At 40.6% G+C, this 19,080-nt stretch overlaps 2 protein-coding genes across 3 annotated transcripts in view; both read left to right on the top strand.

Annotated features, from left to right (window-relative positions):
- The window catches only part of LOC148048331 (uncharacterized), a 433,893-nt gene that overhangs the window by 265,285 nt on the left and 149,528 nt on the right, over positions 1-19,080 (top strand). The window lies entirely within an intron of this gene.
- SYN1 (synapsin I) overlaps positions 1-19,080 on the top strand; it is a 121,723-nt gene that overhangs the window by 59,050 nt on the left and 43,593 nt on the right. The gene's annotated exons all lie outside the window — the stretch shown is intronic.

Below are 19,080 nucleotides of genomic sequence, written 5' to 3' on the forward strand. Positions count from 1 at the left end.
TCAGTCATCCAGGTCATGATTGTCCAAGAGGTGCTTTTTCAAGAGGAAACTGGACTTTCTTCTTTTTCTTTGAAGATGTTGTGCTTCTCATCCAAGAAGTTGCTTCAGCTCTGACTGAAGCTCCATTCCCCACCATCCAGTCAGAGCCGAAGAAGCAATTCTTGGATGAGAAGCAAAATGTCTTCAAACTGGTGATCCCAAAGGGGCTTTTTCAAGAGGCCACTGGACTTCCTTGTTTTTCTTTGAAGACATTTTGCTTCTCAACATCGATCATCATGGAGTTGCCCATTATGGTCATAAGTCATGATGTCATAAAGTGGGTCACTCATGTGACCAGCCAGTTTGTTTTGCTGAAAATGGGATGTAAAAGCTGGCTTCCAGCAAAAATGCTGGAAAAGAATGATCACATTATTGTGGGATGCTGCAAAAGGCTGTAAATGCATCAATAAGGCCACTCTGGACAGTTACAAACAGTCAAAAGATAAACATAAAAACAATTAAACATATGTATGTATGTATGTATGTATGTATGTATGTATGTATGTACGTACCAAGGAGACAGAAAACATGGGGGTGAGTGGCCCCCTCGAACCCCCAAATCAAGTGACAAAACCAGATTTTGATACCCTTCTAAAAGACCAAAGGGATGGGAACTGTTCTCAATTCCCGTGGTCAAATATTCCATGGAAAAGGCTCTTGAACCCACCAGTCAGAGTTCCTTAGCAAATGGAGTCCAAGATAGGCCCCTTCTGCTTGGAGCGAATGGGGCAGACTAGTCCCACCGGGGCAAAACAGCACCTCAGATATCTCAGCTATTCCAGAAGAGAAATAGCCTAGAAACTAAGAAATTTCCTAACAGAACAATTAATCAGTGGAACGACTTGCCTTGAGAAGTTGTGAGTGCTCCAACACTAGAGGTTCTTAAGAAGAGATTGGGAAGCCATTTGTCTGAAATGGTGTGTGGTTTCCTGCTTGAGCAGAGGGTTAGACTAGAAGACCTCCAAGGTCCCTTCCATCCCTGTTATTTTAATATCCTTTTTTGCTATCTTGGTGGCAATGTGCTTCGCTCCTGAACTGCAATAACAAACCATTTGTGAACAGTTTTTTTCAAAACGTTAAGCATTTATATTTGAAAGGGGTTTAGATTAGGAAAAAAGAATTTGAAAAATGAAAAACATCTGTGTTATATCTTTGCTGACTTTATATAATTTTTACTGCAGAGTTAATCTTCAGAAATACTTTGGATTTAATCTGTGTTTATTGTCATTTGTTTGATTGTCTATTTGAAGTATCTGTCCTGATGGTATTGTACTTGGGTATCTATCTATCTATCTATCTATCTATCTATCTATCTATCTATCTATCTATCTATCTATCTATCTATCTATCTGTCTGTCTGTCTGTCTGTCTGTCTGTCTATCATCTATCTATCAGTCTGTCTATCTATCTATCTATCTATCTATCTATCTATCTATCTATCCATCCATCCATCCATCCATCCATCCATCCATCCATCCATCCATCCATCCATCCATCTACCTATCACCTACCTACCTTCCTTCCTACCTACCTACCTACCTAAATTCTGTAATGGAAAAATGAGCAATACTAATAAAATTAATACAATGTTCTGAACATTTTAGGAGATTTGATTGGTTACTCCCATAAAATTGAATATTATTTTATTAATCAGTATAGAAAAATATCCTACACATTAATCTATATTGTCTATAAGTTAATTTACTGCCTATCAATCTACACTGTTCCCTGTGCCCTTGTTTACTTTCCTTTGGGGTGGGGGACATAAGAGGGGGGAATTGATTTGAACAATTTTAGCTATTTGTAAGTCTTTGGGAATCCTCTTTTCCTCAGAAGATGACACAAGAGCGTCTCCCCTTGAAGCTATGTGCCTACTTCCTTTTTTAGTCGCTCCTACGTACAGTTTGTGGGGCATGGTGAGTGCAACTAAGTGTCAGAACATAACTATTACAATTGTCTTCTACTGAATGACTCAGAAAAGAGGTTCTAGATCCTTTCTTCACAACTGATTAGTAAAAGTCAGCACATCTCTTGCTGCAAAAGCAAAAATCCTGAATGTCATCCAGACAGACGATAGTCAACACATGGCTACTTCTGCGTAAACAATAACCCTGGATGTCACTCATCCAGACTAATAATCAGCACCCAGCCAATTCTGCAGAAGTAAAAATGGTAATGATGCTTTTTTTATATTGATAAGGATTACCCCAAACATTAATGTACTCCTTGTTCTCTTCCTTCTGTGAGTTGTGATGGCCAGACAAAGCTCCAAATTTGAATTTATAAGGAATCGTTTTGAGGGCCAGGCATCTCACCCAGCATAAAACTACCAAAAAAGAAAAATATACCTAGTTTATTTATTTAAAACAATTGGGGTGTGCTTTTGCAAAATCACCTGATCTGAAGCACAGGAATGTTAGACCAGACAAGGTCAAGATTTTCGTGACCCGTCAAAACCGCGCTCGACTAAGCCGCGCCCGATTAAACCGCGTTGCTGACGTCATCAACAGGGCGACAACAGCCAGCGCGGAGAAAGAAGGGCGCTTTAAATAGCGCTTTGAAAGCAAGCCAATTCAACTTAACGTAAGGGTTAGGTTTAGGGTTAGGTTTAGGGTTAGCTTTAGGGTTAGGTTAAGGGTTAGGTTAAGGGTTAGGGTTAGGTTTAGGGTTAGGGTTAGGTTAAGGTTTAGGGTTAGGTTAAGGGTTAGGTTTAGGATTAGGTTTAGGGGGGTTAGGTTTAGGTTTAGGGGTTAATTTTAGGTTTAGGGTTTACAGCGTGCTTCTGTCTCCGCGCTGTTGTCGTCCTGTTGATGACGTCAGCGACGCGGTTTAGTCGGGCGCGGTTTAGTCGAGCGCGGTTTTGTGGTGGAACCCAAGATTTTCTGGTTGTTATTATCTTGGTGTTTACTTCATTTTTAAAACAATGTAGAACTCATTTTAGGATTTATACTCTATTTTTATTATTTCCTGACTAAAACTGCCACCACTTTTTAGCAACTATAATCAAAGGCGCTACAGCAGTTATAGAAATGCGCACAAATATGGCCCCAGGGCTTAAGTTGTGGTATCTTTGATATGAAGGATAGTGCTACTTTTTCTTACCATTTCATAAAATCACTCATTGTGCCCTTTCTCAACTTTATTATAAGTTCTACCATATGGATTCAGTTGAGTATATGGGATGCTATGTTACCATGTCAGAATAACACAGTTGGGAGGGAATTTGGGGGTCTTTTAGTCCAGCCCCATGTTCAGGAAATCCCCGCTCAGAAAACCTGCTGTCCTACTGCTCAGGAAACCCTATACCATTTCAGGCAAATGATTATCCAATCTCTTCTTAAAAACTTCCAGTGTTGGAGCGTTCACAATCTCTGGAGGCAAGTTGTTCCACTGATTAATTGTTCTGTCGGGAAATTTCTCCTTAGTTCTAGGTTGCTTCTTTCCTTGATTAGTTTCCATCCATTGCTTCTTGTCCTGCCTTCAGGTGTTTTGGAGAATGCCCCTGAGATATTGACTCCCTCTTCTTTGGGGCAGCCCCTGAGATATTGGAACACTGCTTTCACATCATCTCTAATCCTTCTTTTCATTAAACTAGACCTACCCAGTTCCATCAACCGTTTCATTAAACTAGACCTACCCAGACTAGGACTAGAAACTAGACTAGGTCTAGTTTCATTAAACTAGACCTACCCAGTTCCATCAACCGTTCGTTATGTTTTAGCCTCCAGTCCCCTAATCATCTTTGTTTGCTTTTCTCTGCACTTATTCTAGAGCAGTGTTTCTCAACCTTGGCAACTTGAAGATGTCCGGACTTCAACTCCCAGAATTCCCCAGCCAGCGAATGCTGGCTGGGGAATTCTGGGAGTTGAAGTCCGGACATCTTCAAGTTGCCAAGGTTGAGAAACACTGCTCTAGAGTTTCAACATCTTTTTATATTGTGGGAACCAAAACTCTATGCAGTATTCTAAGTGTGGTCTTACCAAGGCATTACGAAGTGGTATTAAGATGTCACGCGATCTTGATTCTATCCCTCTGTTAATGCAGCCCAGAACTGTGTTGACTTTTTGGCAGCTGCTGCACACGGCTGGCTCCTATTTAAGTGATTGTCCAGTAGGACTCCAAGATCCCTCTCACAGTTACCACTATTGAGCCAGGTACCACCTCTTCTCTACCTGTGCATTTGGTTTTTCTTGCCTAAAGGTAAAATCTTACTTTTTTAGCATTGAATTTCATTTTGTTAAATAGCATCCGATGTTCAAGTCTGTCAAGATCCTTCTGTATCTTAAGCCTGTCTTCTGGAGTGTTGGCTATTCCTGTCAGTTTGGTATTGTCTCCAATTTGATGAGTTCCCCATCTATCTCCTCATCCAAATAATCGATGAAGATGTTAAGAGTACTGGGTCTAAGACAGAGCCTTGGGGTACCCCACTGCAAAGTTCCCTCTGTGTGGGTGCAGTTACATTGAAAACTACACGTTGGTCAGCCAGTTATGAATCCATTTGGTGGTGATGTTGTCTAACCCACATTTAATATCTTATCAAGTAATAAGTTGTGGTCTACTTTATCAAATGCCTTACTAAAATCCAAATAAATTATGTCCACAGCATTCCTCTGGTCCACTAATTTTATCACTTTGTCAATGGCACACATCCTTGTGGCTGCATACACTCTGTTTTCTAGTAAAGACACTGCATATCTTCTGAAACATTATTGGAATATTTCTCATCAAGAATGCTAGCTATGTGGTTACTGACACAATAATAGTAAGAGAAAAGGCTTTTTTAAAGTGAAGAAACCTTTTTGGGCTTCTTCAAACTTCTTGTGTTCTTCCTCCTAGCTCTCCTTCTTTGTAGAAAATGATAAGGGTGCTTGGAGTTTTCTCACAAAATGATCTAGAAGTGTTACTTTAACGAACAGCTCAGATTTCTGGACTTTGCAGAGGTTCGGTTGTGCTCTGCTCAAGAAACTTTTTGCTGCTGAATCTTCAGAAACCGGCTGAAATGTTTTCCTGTGGAAGAGCAAATGAGAGGTTTAGAAGTGATGTTTATTGAAAATGAAACACCCGGGAAGAAGAGTGGTTATTTGCTGAATCCTTTAAAACGTCTCTGAATTTTTTAAATCACAAAATAATTTGGAGCTGGGTTTTATTACTTTGCAGGAATGTAAAGATTCCATGATGTCAGCATCCTGGGTCAAAAAAATAACAATCCTCTGATGCTGAGCGATTGCTAGATGCTGTAGTGTCCCAAAAAATGTAAGGAAGCCATGTGATTTTGCTTTATATCCTTACAAGGTGAGACATTGTTTAATCCTTTCATGGGCATTTCTTGTCAGGAATGACAAAAAAGAGGATACAATGCAATGATGGAGCCTGGCCTGCTGAAGAAAGTCTGGAGGAAACGAGAGCAAGGAAACATCCCACATAACTCCCAATCTCCCAATCTCTGTCCAGCTTTGTCATACTTACCCGGGGATAAATAGCCAGAATCTTGCCATTCAAGAGCTTCCTAAGCTCTGCCTATAGTCATTTTCATGTGTGTGTGAGAGAGAGAGAGGGAGAGGGAGAGGGAGGGATACGGAGAGAGAGAGAGAAAGGGGGAGAGAGAGAGAGCGGGAGGGAGAGAGAGGGAGAAAGGGGGGAGGGAGAGAGAGCAGGAGGGAGAGAGAATGAAGGAGAGAGAGGGGGAGAAACAATGGTGGGATTCAGCCAGTTTGCACCACTTTGGGAGAACCGGTTTTTCATTTTCTGAGCAATTTGGTGAAACGGGTTGCTGGAAGAAATCATTAGGGCAGAGAACTGGTTATTAAATTATTTGAATCCCACCACTGGGGAGATGGAGAGAGAAAGGGAGGGGAGAGAGAGAGAGGAAGAGTGAAAGAGAGGGAGGGAGGAGGTGGAGAGAGGGAGAATACTATTCCATTGGAACATGAATATCGAAACGGGAGTTGCCAGAATTTCTTCACTTAGCTACCTCAATTGTGTGCCTCATCCAAGAGATGAGTACATGGGAGGGGGAACATTTCAGGAGAAAGGAGTGTACCAGCCATACAAGAATGGATAATTATGTATTCTTTGTCAGTTCTTGCATCTGCCAAATAGGAAAATGGGAATGAGCAGCTGTGCTAGATTATAAGTAGAGGTGTGTGCCAGACTGTTCCTTTGCTATAGAATTAAATGGATGGGTTAAACGGTCTCTCCCCCCCCACCCCCAATATCTTGGGCTGTGACAAAGGCAAGGGTAACATTTCTGAAACTACGACTCAGTCAGGATCTTTGTAGTGCTGGGTCCTTTTATAAGACATCTCTGAATAGTACTCCTGTTAAATATGCCATCATCACAATGCTAGCACAGAATATGCAACTCTCAGTTTATAATGTCTAGCTGTGTCTTCGCACTATTATGTATTTCCCCTCTTCTGTTTACTATAGACTGTAATAATTGTTGCTTGATATAAAAGCCCACGAAAGTGATTATTCTGCATATTTTAAAAATAATGTTGCTAAGAAAGTAGTGTTCTATGTTTTTGAACTGTCTGCAAGAGAATGGAATTCCTTTCATCTACGGCTATTATGGAAGTAGAGGATATTAACATAAATAAGATACTAAAAATAGTTCCCATCATGAGGTATTGAAAAAAAAGGGTGGATCTATAGCAAAATATTTTTCCCTTCTTTCTCAACCACATTGGGAATGAAGCCAACAAATGGAAAGAGAATGGAGAGACTTGTTCTTCATCCAGCTTCATCTGCCCATTTGCCCTCACAGAATTCTGTGCACTCACCTGTTCTGACCCCCCTCTTCGCTCGTTCACAGACGATAGTCAGACAAAGGAAATATCTTTATCAGTCCTGGCTCAAGCTGGCTACGAGCCCAAAAATAAACGTAGATAAACTCTCTGGCAAAAAGTTACACAGTGAAAGCAAAAACAAAAAGCTCTTACAGCAAACCAGGTTTACAGAAAGCAAATCATTTATCCAAGTGCCTCTTTGAATCTCGAAACGATGAACCACACACGACGAACCACGAATGACGAACGACATTGACTTCTGCAACTAAGGCGTGGCACCATCTGTCTTTTATCTGCAGAAGACGACCCTAACGAGCAACAGCTGCTCATTATTCCTGCATCCCGACACAACTCACAGCAAGCTTCTGCTGAGTCACAACCAGGGGTGGGTTTCAACCGGTTCGTGGCGGTCCCCACGAACCGGTTGGTCGGCGAACCCGGAAGTAAGTAACTTCCGGCAACGGCGAAGGGCCCACCCGCCCGCGTTCCTTACCCGGTTTTGACGAGTTCTGTGCTTCCACACATGCGCAGGACGCATACAGCGCCTGCGCGATCCTCCAGGAGCAGCTGGAGCATCGCACAGACGCTAGTACGCATGCGTGCGCTGCGCGCATGCACGAGGACGCCACCGGCCCCGTTCCAACCGAACCGGTTGGAACGGGGCGAGAAACCCACCCCTGGTCACAACACTCACCTGTATGGAATTCTTAGGTTGCCTAGTTAATTAGGCAATTGGCTGTATAAGGCTAGGCTAGGATAGGATGGATAGGACAAAGAAATCGATAAGTAGATGTATTTTCTACAGGGTCATTTTCCACTGTATAAAAGGATAATCGGTTTTTAAGCTATGTAGAATTTTTTTGTGGAAGATTAATATTCAGTATACTATTTCTTTGTTGATCTTTTGCCAGGTATTTGATTACTGTTGCCAGATCTCTGTGACAGAGCATCTCCTAGTGGCAAAATGCTTTGTACGCAACCACCTCAATACTCAGACCTTTTTTTTTTTTACATAGCAGATACTTGAGGTTGTGGTCGTATGAAATTGCATGAGGAAAGTATGACTTAATAGCCAAACGGGCTCCCTATTGAAATGCAACTTAATCATATGAAATCTTTGGTCCTTCTACTTCAGCATAGAAGAGAGGATGGAGCTTCCAAACAGAGACCTTTTTAATTTGGCATTGTCTTGGAGCTGCTCACACTTTCTTTCCTGTCTTTTGTTTTTCTTTTGTAACTTAGACAATTATTTTTAATTTTTTTTTAAATTAAAAGCATCCCAGAGCCATTGGGAGTCAGGCAGTCTGTGTACAAATAAATGAATGAATAAATAAATATGTATAAATAAGCAAACAATAAGGAGGCAGTTCTTTAGATTCTCATGATAATTCCCTCTCTCGGTTGAAATGCGAAGGAACTTTGGCATCTTCTGCAGCCAAAGAACCCAGGCATTTCCTTGCCTGGATATAAATTATTTTTTCTTCATTCTTGTGTACTTCAAGACTTCAAATCTTTAACGATGGGTGTCACTTTTGTGCAAAACTTGTTTGACACCTGATTATCAGTGGAAGGTCTGTTGCTCTTCGTGACAGGGGAATTAAACACGAATGTTAATTGCTTGAACCTCCCTGGCAGGGGACACACGATACTTGCAGTGGCTTTTCTTCTCTTTCTCCTATTTGTAATCATAGGCATAGAAATTGCCTAAGATAGGAATATAGAGAAAGTAGGCTTTATATACCCTCCCTCCTTCTCCCTCTCTCTCCCTCTTCTGTTCTTTTTCTCTGAGAGGCTTCATTACAGAAAAAAGGACCAACGCAATCTCAGGAATGTATCATGGACATTTATATAATGGTACATGGCATTAACTATCTCTGAAACTTGACCAGGAGAATTCAAATCTCATTCTATCAGAGTGGTTAAGGCACTAAGTTAGAAACCAGGAGATTGTGAATTCAAGTCCTGTCTTAGACATGAAAGGCAACTGAGTGACTTTGGGCCAGTCACTATCTCTCAGCTCAACCCACTTCACAGGGTTGCTGTGAAGAAAATAGGAGAAAAATTTATTTGGATATGTTCTCTCAGAGGTGATATTCTACCGGTTCGGACTGGATCGCCTGAACTGGTAGCGGAAATTACAGGTGGCTCCGCCAACCCACACCCGGCTCTATGGAATCCCATTCAGGCCCTTTTTTTCACCCAAAGCGCATGCGCACACGCTCACATTTGCGAACTGGTAGAGAAGGGAAGGGTATACCACCCCTGGTTCATCCCCTTGGGTTGTTTGTAAAAATAAAGATTGGATGGGTGGGTGGATAAACAAAGAATTCCTTACCTACTACATGTTGCTGTAGCTATGTATGCCTTCAATAAAACAGTCTTAACATAATACATCATAGTACAAATTATTGTAATTAAAATGAAGCAATAATAAAATATCACCTTTTTATTTCTTTAATCAACTTTGTTAACAACATAGACACATTTTACATGTAGTTTTCTTTGGCTGCTGTATGGAAGTGATTTGCCATCGATTTTTCTAGGATGTTTTTTTCAACTTCCCAATTTAGCTCACAGATCTAGGGTTTTCTAATAGTTTTCTATCCAAGTATTAATCAGATTCAATTTTCATAGAATCCGATAATTCCTGAATTAGATCATTTAATCCAACCCTCTGCAACAAACAGGAAAACTCTGTGCAGCAATTAGTTGAAAGCTTCTAGAGATGCAAACCCGCGATCTCATTAGAGAGGCAATTTTTCCTTACACTTAGACAAAATCTGGATTGTCTGCAACATACACTTGTTATTACTAGTCCTAGTTTTTGTAGCCATGGAAAACAGTTGTTGACCATTATTCCTAGGATACACTTTTATATACCTGTGGTACATCCTGAAGCTTGGTTTTATTTATTTATTTATTTATTTATTTATTTATTTATTTATTTGTCTTGTATGCCGCCCACTCCCGGAGGACTCCGGGCGGCTCACAAAAGACAAGGGAAAGGGGGGAACAAGACAAAGACAACATATTAAAAACAAAACCAACATTCACAATTTCTATGGAGGTAGATGCTTCTCAGCTCCCCCCAGCCTGCTGGAACAGCCAGGACTTGGTGGCTTTGCGGAAGGCCGGGAGGGTAGTAAGGATCCGGATCTCAACAGGGAGCTCGTTCCAGAGGGCCGGAGCTGCAACAGAGAAGGCTCTCCCCCGGGGAGTCGCCAGCCGACATTGGCTGGCAGATGGAATCCGGAGAAGACCCAACCTGTGCGATCTAATTGGTCTGAGAGAGGTAATCGGCAGGAGGCGGTCTCTCAGGTACTCAGATCCGATGCCATGTAGGGCTTTATAGGTAGCAACCAGCACCTTGAAGCGGATTCGGAGACTAATAGGTAGCCAGTGCAGCTCGCAGAGGATAGGTGTAACGTGGGTGTACCTTGGTGCACCCACAATCGCTCGCACGGCTGCATTCTGGACTAATTGGAGTCTTCGAACACTCTTCAAGGGCAGCCCCATGTAGAGCGCATTACAATAATCCAGTCTTGAGGTCACAAGGGCGTGAGTGACTGTCTGAAGGGCCTCTCGATCCAGGTAGGGTCGCAATTGGTGCACCAGGCGAACCTGGGCAAAGGTCCCCCTGGTCACAGCCGACAGATGGTGTTCTAGAGTCACCCAAGGTTGTATGACGGAACTACAATAAATATAAGCCAAAGCCTTCAGACAGTAGGCAGGTCTTAATTTGGCCATAAAATAAAGTTAGTATCGGCTCCAGTTGGGCCTTGATGGTTCCTGTTGGAAAGAGCATTCATAACCTGGAAGAACAAAGGCAAGAAAGCTCTCTCTTGTTTCATTAGATTATGTATAGTTCCCAGCTCTTGACAATAGCTCTTTGGCACTGTGTGTATATGTAGCAGAATAGAAATTAAATAAACTTTTATTTATTTAAAATTCTCAGGAAGAATGCTGATTTCTGGATATTTTTGAGGCATACCTTGTATACTTCGTGGTTTGGTGTAATTCTAGTGAAACATCTTGGGGGGAAAAAAACTCTTCTGGGTTTGTTTTTTGAGCTGTTGAAGCATAAAGTTACATAATAAATATAGAAAAAAAAATTGTTTAGACTGTGCCATTGGGAAATGGAAACCAGTGGTCACAAAGATATGATTCATTATTTGTAAATTCTGAACATAGTATAAATTCTGCCAGTTCTTCTTCTGAATTGTATTATCCCAGAAATCAAAGTATCTCGTTTTTGTTTTTGAATATGTATAGCTTTTGTTTGTCGATAGATCAAATGAGATGCATGGGTCAGTTGTTAAGGGTTAGAAAATTTTGTGTGACTGTTCCCTAAATTCAAATGTGAATTAAATTGAAAGCAAAAAATATTGCTTTGTTTAGCAAAGTAATAGATCAGGTCGGTTCTCCGGCCACTGTTTCATAAACCATAGATTATAAATCCATTAGCAAATGCTGTTATTGCATACTTTATGTTCTGATACCCGCTTTCCAACATGTGTTGGCAGCAGTGCAAAGATTTTGGCTGCTATGGAGTGACACGCATAAGCTTGCCAGCTGCATTCATACTGGGGTCTGTTATGTTGCTTAATCAGGAAAATAAATTAGGATTGTTGCTGGCTTATTTTGTTTATTACCTTAAAACATATTATATACCAGGATAAACATGGAGCTCTGATTTTACTCAGACCCGAATCTGTGCATCAAAACAAGCTAAAGAGAGAAGAATATGGAACAGTAATAGCATGAGCTGTGGTGGTGCAGTGGTTAGAATGCCGTGTTGCAGGCTAACTCTGCCCATAGCTAGGAGTTTGATCCTGACAGGTCAAGATTGACTCGGCTGTCCATCCTTCCGCGGGCAGTAGGCTGACATTTGTAAACCACTCAGGGAATGCTGTAAAGCCACTATGAAGGAGTATATAGTTCTAAGTGCTATTGCTATTAATAGATCAGGGCCAAAATGATTTATGAAGCTAAGAATGAAGTTCTCAGAGCATCCCAAATATTTGAAACTGCTTTATTTGGCCAAGTGTCCTTTTTTCCTACATATTTCCACAAGATAACTTCTATGCAATACATTAACTTATTTTGGGATGCATTGTGTAGGACTTTTGCATTGATTAAATGCGCAAGTAGAATTGTTACCGAGAGGGTGGAAGACTTTGAAACTCTTTTCACATATGCTTTTGGATGATTGGTTAAATTGGAAATGCAAATTCCATCATAATTTTCTTTTCCAATCCAGTTGGGCGATGGATTTGTACTGTATGTGTATTTCAAGAAGTGCTGCTGTAGCATCAGATAATAATGCTCTGAGTTGGTATTTAAAATCTGACAGTACAATTTCATCTCTAAGACAGTGCCTTTCATAGTTAGTTAATAATTCAACAGCTTCCCCTGAGTGCACTTCCACGTGCTACTCTTTCCATTCCCCAATCCTTGAAAATCATTTTGACATCAAGCATATATTTTCACGTGTTTGTTTTGGTATTACAACATGCTACTTGTCAAACAAAATATTCTTATATACATTCTGGGTGAAGGATGTGATGATTATAAAATACCCTGGTTTCACATCTAGATGCTTTTCCCAATATTGCCTACCCTGTTTTTAGGTTGTTATGGAGATCTATTATTTCTGCAAAATTCCTTCCCAACTTTTGGGGAGTGGGGCAGGGGGAAACTGCTGAAAGAAGACAGAAGAACCTACAAAATGTTCCCTTCTCTATTTCAGCTGTATTTTAAATAATCAAGTTTATGTGCTAAAACCATGCTATGAGTCCACAATGAAAGAAAAATTATTAGTATTGTAGCAATGATGTTTAACTTTGATGTGGGCATTTAACTAGGTTTTTGAGACTGTAGTTCAGAATTAGTTCATCTACTTGAATGCAGAATATCCCTGTCCAAGTCTTAGCATTTCTAGCTAGGTAGGATTGGGCATCAAGTGATGAGGTCTCTTTCTCTCTGAGACGTTGGAGAATTAGTGCCAGTCCTGACTCCAGTGGAAACAGCTGAACTTGATATAAGGCTTTTGCTGTGTGATTAGACACACTATTGCCATTAATGAATGCCCTAAAGTCCTGTGGCTTTTCTGCTAAGTATTAAATGAAATGAAAATGAAGCTTCCGCCACCAAACAAATAGCAATAGCAATATAGCAGTAGACTTATATACCGCTTCATAGGCCTTTCAGGCCTCTCTAAGCGGTTTACAGAGAGTCAGCATATTGCCCCCAACAATCTGGGTCCTCATTTTACCCACCTCGGAAGGATGGAAGGCTGAGTCAACCCTGAGCCGGTGAGATTTGAACCGCTGACCTGCTGATCTAGCAGTAGCCTGCAGTGCTGCATTTAACCACTGCGCCACCTTGGCTCTTTTCAAACAAAATCCTGTTGCCTTTTGAAAAAGCATCTTTGGGACTTCCACTACTTAGCTCTACGAAGATGTCTCCTCCTCTTATTTCACTCTTTCAACTAATGAAAGAAGTACTAGATTATAAAAAATAAACATATTGAAGAATAAAGTTCAAGGAAGGAAGGAAGGAAGGAAGGAAGGAAGGAAGGAAGGAAGGAAGGAAGGAAGGAAGGAAGGAAGGAAGGAAATTTATTTAGATCAGAATAAAGCATAATATTAAGTGTGCCTGTTTGCTTAAGTGGTTTAAGTTACTGTTTCTGAACTTTCTAGTGGTGGTTTCCTGTCATTTTTAACTGTGCAATATTAGGTACATATCAAGCTCCGTAAATACAATACAGTGGATACTAGTCCAGGAAATCTATCCCAAAATAGTTGTGAGTCTTCAGAGTGCAGAGCGTATGAGAGGTGAGGTAAGTGATGAGAACAACTTTCCATTCACCAACATTACCAATGTTGGTAATTCACCAATTTGCCAACATTAACATTGTGGTATATAGACTCAGGGTGTCCCATGATATACATCCAAACTGCTTTGTAAGGTGAGGAGAAGAAAACCAGGAAGCTGCAGAGTTTAAGTGAGTTCATTCTTTGGCAGGGAAGGCACGGACTAGAATGAGTCAGCCACGATGGCTTGGTGGGCTAAGAGAAAATGCTATTTCAGGAGACGGAGCTGCCTTATAGAGGAGAGAGGACAATTTTCAACAGGAATTCTGGAGCTGTCAGAGAAAAGACAGCAGAATTGTACACGAGAACTGGATGACAGAAGCATCTACAGGATAATTAACATATTGGGCTTCTTCTGTCAGATCCTACTTCACTTGCCTTAGTTGAATTATCCCTACAGTATTTCCTCATTTTCCGCCTTGCCAAGATATGCTACACACACCTCTAGTTTTACACTAACCACCTTTGAATGATCAAGAAACCAATATAGCCCATAATATATGGATAATAGGTTCTACACTCACTTTGGTGGGTCACAAGCAGGTCATGCTGCCACAAGCAAATTCAGACATTGTCAATTCTAGAATTATTAGTGAATATTTAAATTATTTTCAATTTTTGGAGCAGGATATTTTAATTTACTTTATTCATTAAATTTATATGCCGCCATCTTATCATTGTTGTCGCCGGGGCGGGGGGGTGGGTATTTTATTTTATTAATTTATTAGTTTTATTGTTTTTATATGAGGTTTTATATTCTTGTAATCCTCCTTGAGTTGCCATGTGCGAATAGGTGGCAAATTTCCAAATAAAGAAATAAAAACAAAACCATCCAAAGCAACTCTGGGGAGAATATTGTGACAGATCATTAAAAAAATGGTGATTACATGGCCGTCCCTTCTCTCGATTTTACCTCAGTGATGGTGCAAGATCGTGTATCACAGAAAAATATGCCATTGCTATTGCTCGTCTAGCTTCTTCCTGATACTGTGTTCATGGCTCATGTAAAGAGTTATATAGTAGCTTTTAAAATTGCGCATTAGAATATGACTCACGACTAGTTTCTGGTCTTCAGAACTGCTGACGAAATCTACCTCGGCAGAGCGAGGAACGATCTGGCACAAACTGAAGCCGTGGTTTTGTGCAGGAGAAAATCAGGAAAGCTCTATCACAGGATTGTCTCAACTGTGCAAATCTCCCAGCCTCACCTTCTTTGGAAGATTAGACTGGAACATCCAATTCAAAAAAAGAGGGCATAGTCAGGGCTGGGCAGAAAGTCTTAACCGACACCCGTCTTGACAGAATAGATGTTGCAATTGTGAATACCAAGAAACAGGGCAACTGTAACAACAACAACAATTTATTATTACAGTTTTAGACCAGCGACCGGAACAAATAAAAGCACTCAGTATATATACACTTAAAACTTCTAATGTAAAATAATAAATAACAACTAAAACCTATAATAAAATCCAGTGTCAATTATATACGGTCTGATTGTAAGATAGTTGCAATCCCTAAACTGTGTGGTCTGTTGTAGGTTCAATGCTAAAAGAGAAGTGACTAATCAGTGCAAAGGGTTTGCCACAATTGTTATATAACATCGCTATGGTGGAGACACTTGTTTGTGACAAATCCTCGGTGCTCCTGCTAAGAATCTGGCCACCTGTGCTGTAGTTATGAACTGTTCATCCTTAAGCAGCCATTGGAGATAGGCAACTGTAAGACTATTTTCTAACCTTGTTAAGGAATGTGGGGTAGTGGCTTGTAAAGCTTGCCTCTTTATAAACGATTCTCTGCTTTTCATTTCATTTTCAGACCTCATAAGGACAAGGTTAGGCCTACTTGGATGCTGTCAATGATCACAGTACCAAATTATAATTCATAATTTTGCTGCGTGACATACTAAGTAAGATAGCTTCCTTCCTGTATTGTAGTGCAGATACAGCATTACAGGAAAAGTGAAATTTGTATGCAAATGGAAGGGAAGAAAGAATATAATCATCTCTTTGAATACCCTAATTATAGTTTAGGAGATTAGGCAGGATTACATTTGTTCACAGATGATTAATTAGATGGCTATTGGAGACAGTCACAGGAAAGTATGCGTTCTGGATGTACATGTCCAGACAGGCCTATTTACACATATTTTGTACTTGAATAATCTGCCAATGTTATCTACTTATAGTGTAAAGAGACTATCAGTAACATTCGTCAGAGAAACTCTATTCTGGATACACTCCCAAGAGTCCTGGAGAAATGTGGCACGATGGTCTATTCTTTCAAAGTAACCTTGGGTATTTCCAAATGAAGCTTATAATTATTATTTTTCAGTTATTCTGTGATTTTTCCATGGTTTCCCATGACTTCTTGACCTAAAATAAAGAGGAAAGGATTGCCCCATTCTGTAATGCTCTTTAATTCGGTACTTCTGACTGAAAGCCAATTCTGATCATGATGAGGCATTATTAGCACAGAACAGTGGTATTCAGCAGGTTCTGACCAGTTCTAGAGAACTGGTAGCGGAAATTTTGAGTAGTTCGGAGAACTGGTAAATATCACCTCTGGCTGGCCCTGCCCCCATCTATTCTCTGCCTCCCAAGTCCCAGCTGATCAGGAGGGAATGGGGATTTTGCAGTAACCTTCCCCTGGAGTGAGGAGGGAATAGAGATTTTACAGTATCCTTCCCTTGCCACACCTACCAAGCCTCACCACACCCACCAAGCCACGTCCACAGATCCGGTAGTAAACATTCTTGAATCTCACCACTGGCACAGAAGGTGGCTTAAACTATTTTAGCTCTTGGTAATAACCAACTTTGAGTTGCATTTCCATTTGTAATCTCTTCCTTTTCCCACCGGGAATAATAAATACCAGTTGCTTTTTGACAAAGACCGAGCACTCTGTAGATTTTACAGTATCCTTTGCTGTATCTGTAGAATCATGCTAAACATCTGATTGTTATATTGGATGAGAAGTTCAGGTTTCCCAAACAGCTACATACCAAGAATAGCAAAATAACAGAGTTGGAAGGGAACTTGGCGATACGGATACAGATTAACATAGTTGGAAGGGACCTTGTAGATCATCTAGTCCAACCCCCTGCCCAAGCAGACCCTACACAATTTCTGACAGATGCCAATTCAGTCTGTTCTTGAAAGCTTCCAATGATGAAGCTCCCACAACCTCTGAAGGCAAGCTGTTCCATTGGTTAATTGCTCTGTGTCAGAAAAATTCTCCTTATTTCCAGGTTGAATCTCTCCTTGTTCAGTTTCCATCCATTATTCCTTCTCTAGCCTTCAAATGCTTAGGAAAATAGCATGACCCCTTCCTCTCTGTGGCAGCCCCTCAAATGTTAGAACACTGCTATCATGTCTCCCCTGGTGCTTCTCTTCACTAGACTAGCCATGCCCAGGTCCTGCAACCATTCATTGTAGGTTTTAGCCTCCAGATCTTCTAGTCCAACCCCCAGCTCAGGCAGAAAACCCTATAAAAGTCCTGAATAGTTTTTAAAAGCCCATTTATGTAGGTGATTTACTTTTGAATAAAAAACAATTTCAGAGCATTACTTAATCAGTTCATGTTTTGATTGGCCCACTATTTGTTTTCACTGAAAATCCTCCCCATCTGGTTTAAAGTCATGTTTATTATATTTATTATACATTTTGAGTATAAGAAATATGAAGGGGAGATTATACTTGCTGTGCTGAGTGGAAGTACACAAGGAGATAATCTCGTAGACGTCTGAAGTCTCATCTCTATATACATTCCATCTGGAATTTGAGCAATTTCTCAGAAACAGAAGATCCGTAGCTGTCAACTGCATTACTCTGGGTGATAATTGGTGCGATGGGCTGTATCCTCTTCCTGGTGATTGAGTAGCCCTTTCCCAGTTATTCTTCTTCTTTTTACTTTACTTTTACTTTACTTTTGCCTTTATTTGTATGCCGCCCTTTTCCCTAAGGGGACTCAGGGCGGCTCACAATTCAAAAGGGAGGGGGAAACAACAAACAATAAACAATACAGCATATTAAAAAAGAAAAACGCAACAATCACACAATTCGAGTGGGGCTATAATCTTAACCCCAGGCCAGCCGGGACAGCCAGATCTTTACAGCAGCGCGGAAGGATTGGAGGGTGGTGAGGGTCCGAATCTCCACGGGGAGTTCGTTCCAAAGGGACGGAGCAGCCACCGAGAAGGCCCTCCTCCGGGTAGTTGCCAGTTTGCACTGGCTAGAAGATGGAATGGCTAGAAGATGTTCCTTCTTAACATTGAATATGGCCAAAATCTCTCTTTTCATATAATTGAGGAAATCATTGCAGTATTTCTTTTATGCAGGTGTTTGCTATTTATGGAATGGTCCAATTTTCATCCTTAGATTAGATAGATAGATAGATAGATAGATAGATAGATAGATAGATAGATAGATAGATGATAGATAGATAGATAGATACTGTAGATAGATAGATAGCTTTCAATGCCTCTTAAAGGAGAATCCACAGAGAGAATGAAGTTACATTATTGATGTGCCAAGAAATATGTGAACCATTTTCCTCTTGCAAACAGATTCTTGTACTTTCTACAACAGTGCCCCCCCAATGTTTTGGGCATCGAGGACTGGTTCCATAGAGAGGTTTTTCCAGGGTGGGTGTGGTTTCGTGTGCTGCCTGTATCCCGTGGATGGGGCTTCGCTTGTTTGCACAGCCCACTTTTTGGCATACCGCGGCCCGGTGCTGATCCATGGACTGGGGATTGGGGACCCCTGTTCTAGAACAATCTCTTACTAGAAGATGAAAGAAACACATTTTTTTGTGCATTGGCATTTGTATGAAGTATCAACTGCTCTTTGAACTTTTTTTGAACCACACAAACAGAATGCAATCAGGCATCTATGATGGAATGGAAATCTAACTGACTGAGATGCAACGTGATGAGCCATTTCATTGATAGCAAATTTCTTGTCACAAATTATCCAGAAGTATGACGAATGAGCTGGGGTTAGGAAAAAGAACACCTGTGGTTACTGGATGTGTGGCTGAGAAAAGACAGACTGAGGAAATTGTTGTTGAAAAGGGAAAATAGATTTTTCCATTCATCATTGGCAGGAAATCAGGAGTTTTTATTTACTTTTTTTTTTTTGGTGGTGTCCAAGATGAGTAAAGTCATTATGAAAATAAAAGAGGCCCCAGGAATGGAGAGTACTCATCAGCATTATGTGTTCCCTCATGTTTCTGTCTGTTAAGATTCTTCCGGTCACAAGGATTTACAACTCTATTTTACAATTATCTGAAGATCAGGAAAAGGAATCAAAAATAAAAATCAGGGGAAAATATATATACATGATGAAAGGGAAAAAGCTGAGGAAATAGAGCTAAGA

This window comes from Thamnophis sirtalis, unplaced genomic scaffold (genome assembly GCF_051295495.1).
Source record: "Thamnophis sirtalis isolate CommonGarterSnake01/CBP01778 unplaced genomic scaffold, rThaSir2_p1.2 scaffold_3, whole genome shotgun sequence".
NCBI lineage: Eukaryota > Metazoa > Chordata > Lepidosauria > Squamata > Natricidae > Thamnophis > Thamnophis sirtalis.